An 8,066-nucleotide genomic window follows, 5' to 3' on the forward strand; every position below is an offset into this window, starting at 1 on the left:
TGTCTCGAAGATGTGATAAGACACTATATCAAATGGAAGGATTGTTATTATTATCTTGGGGGTGAATCGCGGCAGCCAATTGCGTACAGCAGTGTCCCACACACAGTGGTGGAGTGAGTCACCCCCAATTTTTTTTGAAGGGATTGTTACCCCCGGAAAAGCAATCAACCAATCGACTAACACCTGGGTTCCTACTTATTGCTAGGTAAATAGAGGCGAGCGTGTAGGGTAAGGAAACTTGCTCAACGTTTCTCCCCACCCCGGCCCAGCCTGGGAATTGAACCCAGGTCCTCTAAAATGAGCTACAGTTCTCCTGCGATTGGGGCGGTGATCACCCGATAGCCCATAAAATACACAGTCACTCTCCACTTTACAATATATTTTGTGATCTCAAAGGTGTGATAAGGCCTTACATCAAATGCAAGGATTATGATTATTATTATCCCCATGACTGCATGACAGTCACTCACAGGATGGAGATTACTAGATCACTATCATTGGGTGGGGTCACTATATTGTCATTGGAGAGGATTACACACATCCGCACACAGAGACACACACCAATCCCTAATTTGTTAAATCTTTGCGGGATGAACCAATTTAACAAACGTGGTATTAACCTGAAACACACAACAGTACTTTAATGTTTTGAAGTATAAACAAAATGCAAAATACTGCAGGTGTTGGAAATCTGAAACCACTTCAGACCACAAGAACAGTTCCCATCTCCCATAACAGTTTACCCTCCCTTTCCCCCTCTTCTTAGCACCCTTAGCACATCATCTGGTTCCGAGTCACACCTTTTCTCTCTCTCTTAGCCCTCATTTATATTGCATCACTAACGCCTCTTCAACCCATCATCCCCCGTCCTCCACCCCATCTTCTCCTTTGTCTTTCTTGCCCTGATGGGGTGTACCGAGAGGCGACTTCCGACTGTTTTAAAGGGAGTGTCCCCCAAAAAAACGTGTGCACAACCTACGTGCGGTAAAGGAAAGTACTGTAAACGATGGAATTTTTTTTGTATCGGGGAGGAAGGGAAAAATTGGAACAGAAGATATGTTTGTTTTGGATTTCTGTTGTACTAAATAGATTTATAAATAAATATATATTTTCAAAAAAAAAGTATTTCGTGCCCTGGCTCCCCTCTCTGTTAGTCCTTAAAACTTCTCTCTCCCAACATCCCCCAACTCTGACCAAAAGTCATGGACCTGAAACATTAACTCACGTTCTTTTCTCCGTAGATGCTGCCTGACCTGCTGAGTGTTCCCAGCTACCTCTGTTTTTGTTTAATACCATTGAAATGATTGGTATGATTTGATTGGCACTCATTGTTTGAATAAAAGTTTTCATAAAATTGTTGAAATGAAAATCTGTTGAAAGCAGCAGAGAATAATTGCAAGGGAAGCAGACTTCAAAAAGGAAAAACACAGAAGTGTTTTTTTAAAAAAAAACTTGAAAGAGGGAATGGGTGTATTTTGCTGAGGGTGTGGTGACTACAAACAGCTGTCATAGTTCAGCTGCTAGATAATGTTTCTGGAATTGCATCATCACATATGTTTGCAAATGAATGTCAAGCCTACTGGATTTACAGGAGGGACTACAGCAACAAAATTACATGTGTAAAGTGCTTTTCATGTCGGGAGGACGTCCCAAGGCACTGGACAGTCAGGGTTTTGGACCTGAGCTGGGAGTCGGGATTGGGGAGAGTGGAAGGCAGAGGGGGAAGCACGGTTGAAGAGGAAGCTCTTGAGATGGGTCTTGAAGGAGGCAAGGGAGGGGGCGAGACAGAGGGACTGCAGGATGAGTTCCAGAGGGTGAGGGTAGAGTGGCAGAAGGCCCACCCGCCAATAGTGGGGTGAGCGAGGCGGGGGACATGAAGCAGGCCAGAGCCCGCTGAGCGGAGGGAGTGGGCAGGATGGTAGGGGGTTAGGTCACAGAGGCGGGTGGAGTGGGGGGGTGGGGCAAGACCATGGAGGGCTTTGAAAGTGAGGACCAGGATCTTGAACTGTATCCTCTGTGTGATGGGAAGCCAGTGGAGTCGGGCGAGGATCGGGGTGATAGGGTCACGGAGCCTGGTGCAGGAGAGGACACGGGCTGCGGTGTTCTGGATGATCTACAGCCTATGGAGGGAGAAGTCAGGGAGGCCGACAAGCAATGAGTTTGCATAGTGAAGCCTCGATGTAATGATCCACTTTTTCTCCAGCAGTCATTCTCAACAATAACCTGGCCAAGAATTCTTCAACAATCCTCCTAGAAAAACTAGTCACTCACTATTTGCAGCACATTGCTGCGCATAAATTGGCAGCCGGGTTCAACCATAAAATGCCGACAGTCACATCAATTTGCAGTCAATCCTGTGAAATGCTTTCAGATGCCTCAACGACATAATAATAATAATAATAATACTCCTTGCATTTGATATAGCGCTTTTTCACGTCTTCTAGGCGTCTCAAAGCGCTTCACAAAATATACTGTAAAGTGAATTGACTGTATATTTGTGGACGAACGCGGCAGCCAATTGCGCACAGCAATGTCCCACAAACAGTCGTAGATTGAAAATGACCAATTTATTATTGTTTTGTTTTGGAGGGATTATTATTAGGCGTGTGGAGTAAGGAAACTTGCCCAAGGTTTCACCCTCTGCCTGGAATTGATATGATAAGTTGCTATATCCTGTAGCTTAGTGTTTAGAGCACTCGCTTTGCAAGTGAGAGACCTGAGTTCAATTCCAGGCAGAGGGCGAAACCTTGGGCAAGTTTTCTTACTCCACACAGAGCCTAATAATAATCCTTCCAAAAAAACAAAAACAATAATAAATTGGTCATTTTCAATCTACGACTGTTTGTGGGACATTGCTGTGCGCAATTGGCTGCCGCGTTCGCCCACAAATATACAGTCAATTCACTTTACAGTATATTCTGTGGAGCGCTTTGGGACGTCCTCCCGACGTGAAAAGCGCTATATCAAAATGCAAGGATTATTATTATTATTATTATTATTATTATTATTATTATTATTATTATTATATCAAATGTAAGGATTATTATTACTTTTTAACCAAAGGTTTAGATCAATGGAAAATCTGGAACCTCAGCCTTGTGGGAAGCAATATCATCATAACTTTAATGTCCAAATGTTAATACAGTATTTGCATATAATACAGAGCCTTTCTCTTTGAAGCATCTTAAAGAGCTTCACATGAGTTACTTTGAAATGTGCTGAAAGTACAAAGTACTTAAAAGCTTCACAGTACTTGACCGGCTATGGTTTGGACCCGAGCTCAGGCTGTGAGCCAAGGGTAGGGGAAAGATGGCCAAAAGCACAGTCAAAGAAGAAGGTCTCTTGCGGTGGACCTTGAGGGAGTTGAGGGAAGGGGCGAGTTAAAGGGAATCCAGGATGGATTTCCAGTGGGTGGGGGGCAGAGTTTGGCCAAGATTTAATTTAATGAAAGGAGTGACGGGGGGAGGGAATTCAGAAATATTAGAGATAAACAAGAGGTCAGTGACATTGGTTAAACAAACCATATGGTTCTCCATTTGAATTGAATCTACGTGGTTTATTTATTAACACCTCTCTGACCTCTGCTCTGTACTTCTGGTTCCTGCTAAACAGAGTTGGGAACTTCTGTTGAAGAGCAGAGGTCATTCAAGCGAAAATACTTTGAAAGACATTTGTACCGCTGCACAAACAAACTAACCTTTCAGATAATAGTTCTGGGCTCTACAACTTTAAGATGCTTCAATATCTTTTACATTTGCTCACTATCTTTTACATTTGTTTGTGGTTAGTCAATCTCCAAAGCCTGATCATACAAGCAAGTTAACCAGTCCCATCCAGTTCCATTAACAGACTAGTTATTTCACTTTTTATTTGTTTTGATCTCCACAACATTCCACTCAAGGTAGAGCTATCTATGGCCTTCATCAATAGTGCATTTCTATTTAGTGACCGGTAGTTTGGATCCTATCTTTGATCGCTACGTATTTACTCTTCACTCATAGTCTAGGAGGCTATGATTACAGTTGAATTCACATTTATCTTGATTATTTTTGTTCCCCCGGTTTCGAGGCTGTCTGAAAAGTCTCGAGTTGAAATGGATCCTAATCACAATTTGTCCACTCGTTTCCAATGCGGATGTGGTATTACCTGAAGAGTACGATATCTTAACCGCACAGGTCTCTACTGATTTAATATAGAAAAATATACGAACACCAAGAAAGCCAACACATTCTTGTTTTGCCAGTTACCCTGTTCCAGCCAGGATTTCTATTATCCTTCAGGCTGTGGCCCAAGTGCGTGACTTTAGATAGGAAAAGTGACTGTAGGCTGGCAGTTAGATAAAGAACTCCCCTAGGGAATATCTCTATCCTTGTATCTATCTTGTGCAGCAAATGGCCATTTTCTCACTCTCTCTCTCTCTCTCTCTCTCTCTCATGAGGCAGAGACTATGCTCTGAAGCTGTGGCTTCACAGTTCCAATGTCAGATTCACAAGGTCAAACATTACAAGTCGCATTGCAGGAGCACCAGTTCGCCTATAACAGGGGTGTTCTGTGGTTATCAGAAGTGCGGTGCTCTTCTGGATTCCAGTGTGGATTGGCTGGCTTCCAGGACATAATAATAATGATCCTCGCATTTGATATAGCGCCTTATCATGTCTTTGAGACGTCTCAAAGCAATTCAACACCAGGCCAAAACCACATGGTGCCCACATCTGGGGCCAATAGGCACAGAGGACATAATTAGCATCCTGCATCCTGTTCACATTGATCACCATTCTCGTCACACACTGACCTGGGGTGAAATACTTGTTGAATTTGATCAGCTGCGGACATCTGCACAAACTCCTCCTTGATGACCTTTAACAACGCTAATCTCCTTAATTTCACATGTGCTTCAGTACACAAGAGAAAATAAAGTACACAAACAGCCTACACTCGTTAAACCCTAAGTAGATTAAACTCAGACTGCATACATTTCGCGATTTTAAAGCGATCAGACTTTTGCAAGAGTTTATCAGAGAGGCACGCACACATTATTCACACATACAAATAAGCAGAGATTAAAAGAGATACAACATGCCCTGAAGGATGGTGGCTTTGCTGTCGCACATCTTAAAACTCTCGTCTCTTCCTGTGTATAGCAAATACATGCAATATATATAACTAATGGTGTCTCCCTTTGAGCCAAAAAGAGCAAGTCATTATTTACCAAATGTTCTGTTAGAAATGATCTATGTTGTAATATACTAAAACCATTTTTTTAAAAAAATGATTAAGGTCAAAAGAAAAAAGCAATAAAAAGCCGTTTATGGCCATGAATAAAACATATCTGTGATAATCTGTTTTTAGTGAACATCATTTTTAAAATGCCGAACTCGGTTTGCCGCGTTAAACTGCAAGCAAAACTCTTCAAATGCTACATTTGTATTACTCTAGGAGGTGTTTTTTGATTCCTGTGGGTGTCTGACACGTGTGGGAACCCAGAGCCATGCTTGAAGGTATCCAAATCAGGCTAAGAGTTCCCGGCACGCAATTGATTGCCGCGTTTCGCCCACAAAACGTACAGTCAATTCACTTTACAGTATATTCCGTATATTGTATATTGTATATTGAGACGCCTCGAAGACGCGATAAGGCACTATATCAAATGCGAGGAACTATTATTATTATTATTTCACACATGCAAATTCCTGGGTTTGGAACGGAATTCACACTCTCCCCCAAGCGACGCATCCTGCTTACCCAGCTGGTTGTCGGAGATGCCATCCTCCGCATAAGACAGTATTGAGCACCTGCCTGTTCCGGTTGATTGATGTCAAAGATCCCAGGGTGCTTTTTCACAGAAGAGGTATTTCTCATATCCTTGCCTTATACTATTTCACCCTAAACACAGATTATCGCTGTTTGAGATTCATGCAGAATAGCTGTCACGTTTGCCAATATAACAAGCCGCTGTACTTAATAGTAACGCACTGGTTAGTGTCTTCTGAAGTGTTTTCTAACGTGATGACATTTAATGGTTAGGATGACATTTACTAGGTAATAAACAATAGATCAATTTTGTTTCTCTGCAGGAGAAGTTAGTTTTGCAAGCGATGCCTGCCACCTTGTGCCTACAGATAGGATTGCAAACAATCCTCGAAAATCTTTAAAAGAACAGAAAAAGACTTCTCTAAAATTGTTCTGAATTTTGCCATTTTTGAAGACAATGGTCTTCAATCTGAAACCGAAAGGATTCTGATGTGTTATGCATTTCGCATGAAAAAAAAAAGGTTTCACGCTCAGGTATTTATTATGTTTACAGAACTATATTTAACTTGAAAATGCTCTATTTGACAAATGACTGATCTCACATAATTTCACAATACATCCTGTTTGCCTTGCAACGCCATTTCCTCCATGATCATGATAATTCTTGCATTTGATATATTTGTCAAAACATCTCAAAGTTCTTCACTGGATTTACTGTAAAGTACGCTAACCTTATATATGTAAGCAGCCACGGCAGCTAATTTGTGCACAGCAATGTCCCAAACATTGCTGATTGAATGGCTAATTTTATCTGAAGAATTGTTGACCATAATAAACTCCCTTTCTCTCTCTTTTTAAATAGTGCGATGGAATCTTTAATGTCCACCTGAACAGACAGATGGGTCCTCGGTTTTTACGTCTCATCCAAAGGACGGCACCTCTGGCTGGCAATGCAGCGTTCCTCCAGCCGAATCTTAACTTGCGACAAAAATGTAACCCAATCGTATAGTAAAATATATTTAGCAGCACTGCGTGGCGCTGGGATAAAACTGCATCAGTAGGCAGTTGAAACTCTAATCTGTACTGGAAATATTTTTTTAAACGGAACCACAGTGTGATTGAGTTAATCAAGTAAATCATATCCCACCCCCCACCACTTTACTACCCACTAAGTTCCCAGTGGAGGTGTGGAATGGAGACCAGGTGCTTCCTCACAGGGGAGAGAGCTAATTGGAAGTGACATTTTCACTACACGCACAAATCAGGAGCAAGAATCACCAGGAGCCATCGCACACTCTTGTCCAACTCCGAGACTTATAAAGTGCCTTTTAAAGAAGTTTAATCTCTGGAAAGTGTTCCGAGACAACCTGCACCTCCTCGCGGTTGCTTTAAGAGCGGTTCAGGCAGATCACTCAACCACCCTCTCTCTGAGTGTAAGAGGTGCGTTGATCCAGAAATACAAGAGGAGGCAAAATTACTTATAAACCCAAGATCGCAAGAGAGAAAAGTGCAAGTTAACCTGAACACAGGAACGTGTTCACGAGGTGAAAACTAAAACAAAACACCCAGTGAAAAGTTCACGCTATTTCTCGAGAAACGATAGGCAATTTTCCTTACTCCACACGCCTCTGTTTGCCTAGCAGTAAGCAGGGACCTGGTTGTTAATCAATTGGCGGATCACTTTTCCCAGAGAAATAATCCCTTCAAAAAAAAACTTAATAATTTTGTCACTCAATCCGCAACTGTTTATGGGACATTGCTGAGTGCAATCGACCTCCGCCCACAAAATATACAATCATTTCACTTTACATTATATTCTGTGAAGCGCTTTGATGTGTTTCAAAGATGTGATAAGGCACTTTATCAAATGCAAGGTTTATTACTATTATTATTGTATATTATTATTATAATAATAATTATTATTATGTGTTCCTGTGAAGAGACAGAAAAAGACAACAGACAGTCTACATTTAAAGTGCTGGAAAACCCAACATTTTATTTACTACATTTTGTGACTACATAAACGCTGAAACATTTTAACACTGAAAAAGCATGATGACATCATCACTTGCTTTTTTTGCTTCGCAAACACAGCAGATGATATTGCACGGCGTATAGTGAGGACATTAGCAAAGCTTCAAAACTAAAAATAAAAAAACCTTAACGCAGTACAGGAAGGATAGCTAGAAACAAACCAGAGTAATGCCTATTGCATTACACTCGCAACTACGCACGAAAATACAGAAGCGCTCGACTAAGGGGAAAGTTTGACAAAATATCAGCAATAAACCGTAATCATATACAATAATCACTAT

The sequence above is a fragment of the Callorhinchus milii genome, unplaced genomic scaffold, assembly GCF_018977255.1.
Source record: "Callorhinchus milii isolate IMCB2004 unplaced genomic scaffold, IMCB_Cmil_1.0 Scaffold26, whole genome shotgun sequence".
Lineage (NCBI taxonomy): Eukaryota > Metazoa > Chordata > Chondrichthyes > Chimaeriformes > Callorhinchidae > Callorhinchus > Callorhinchus milii.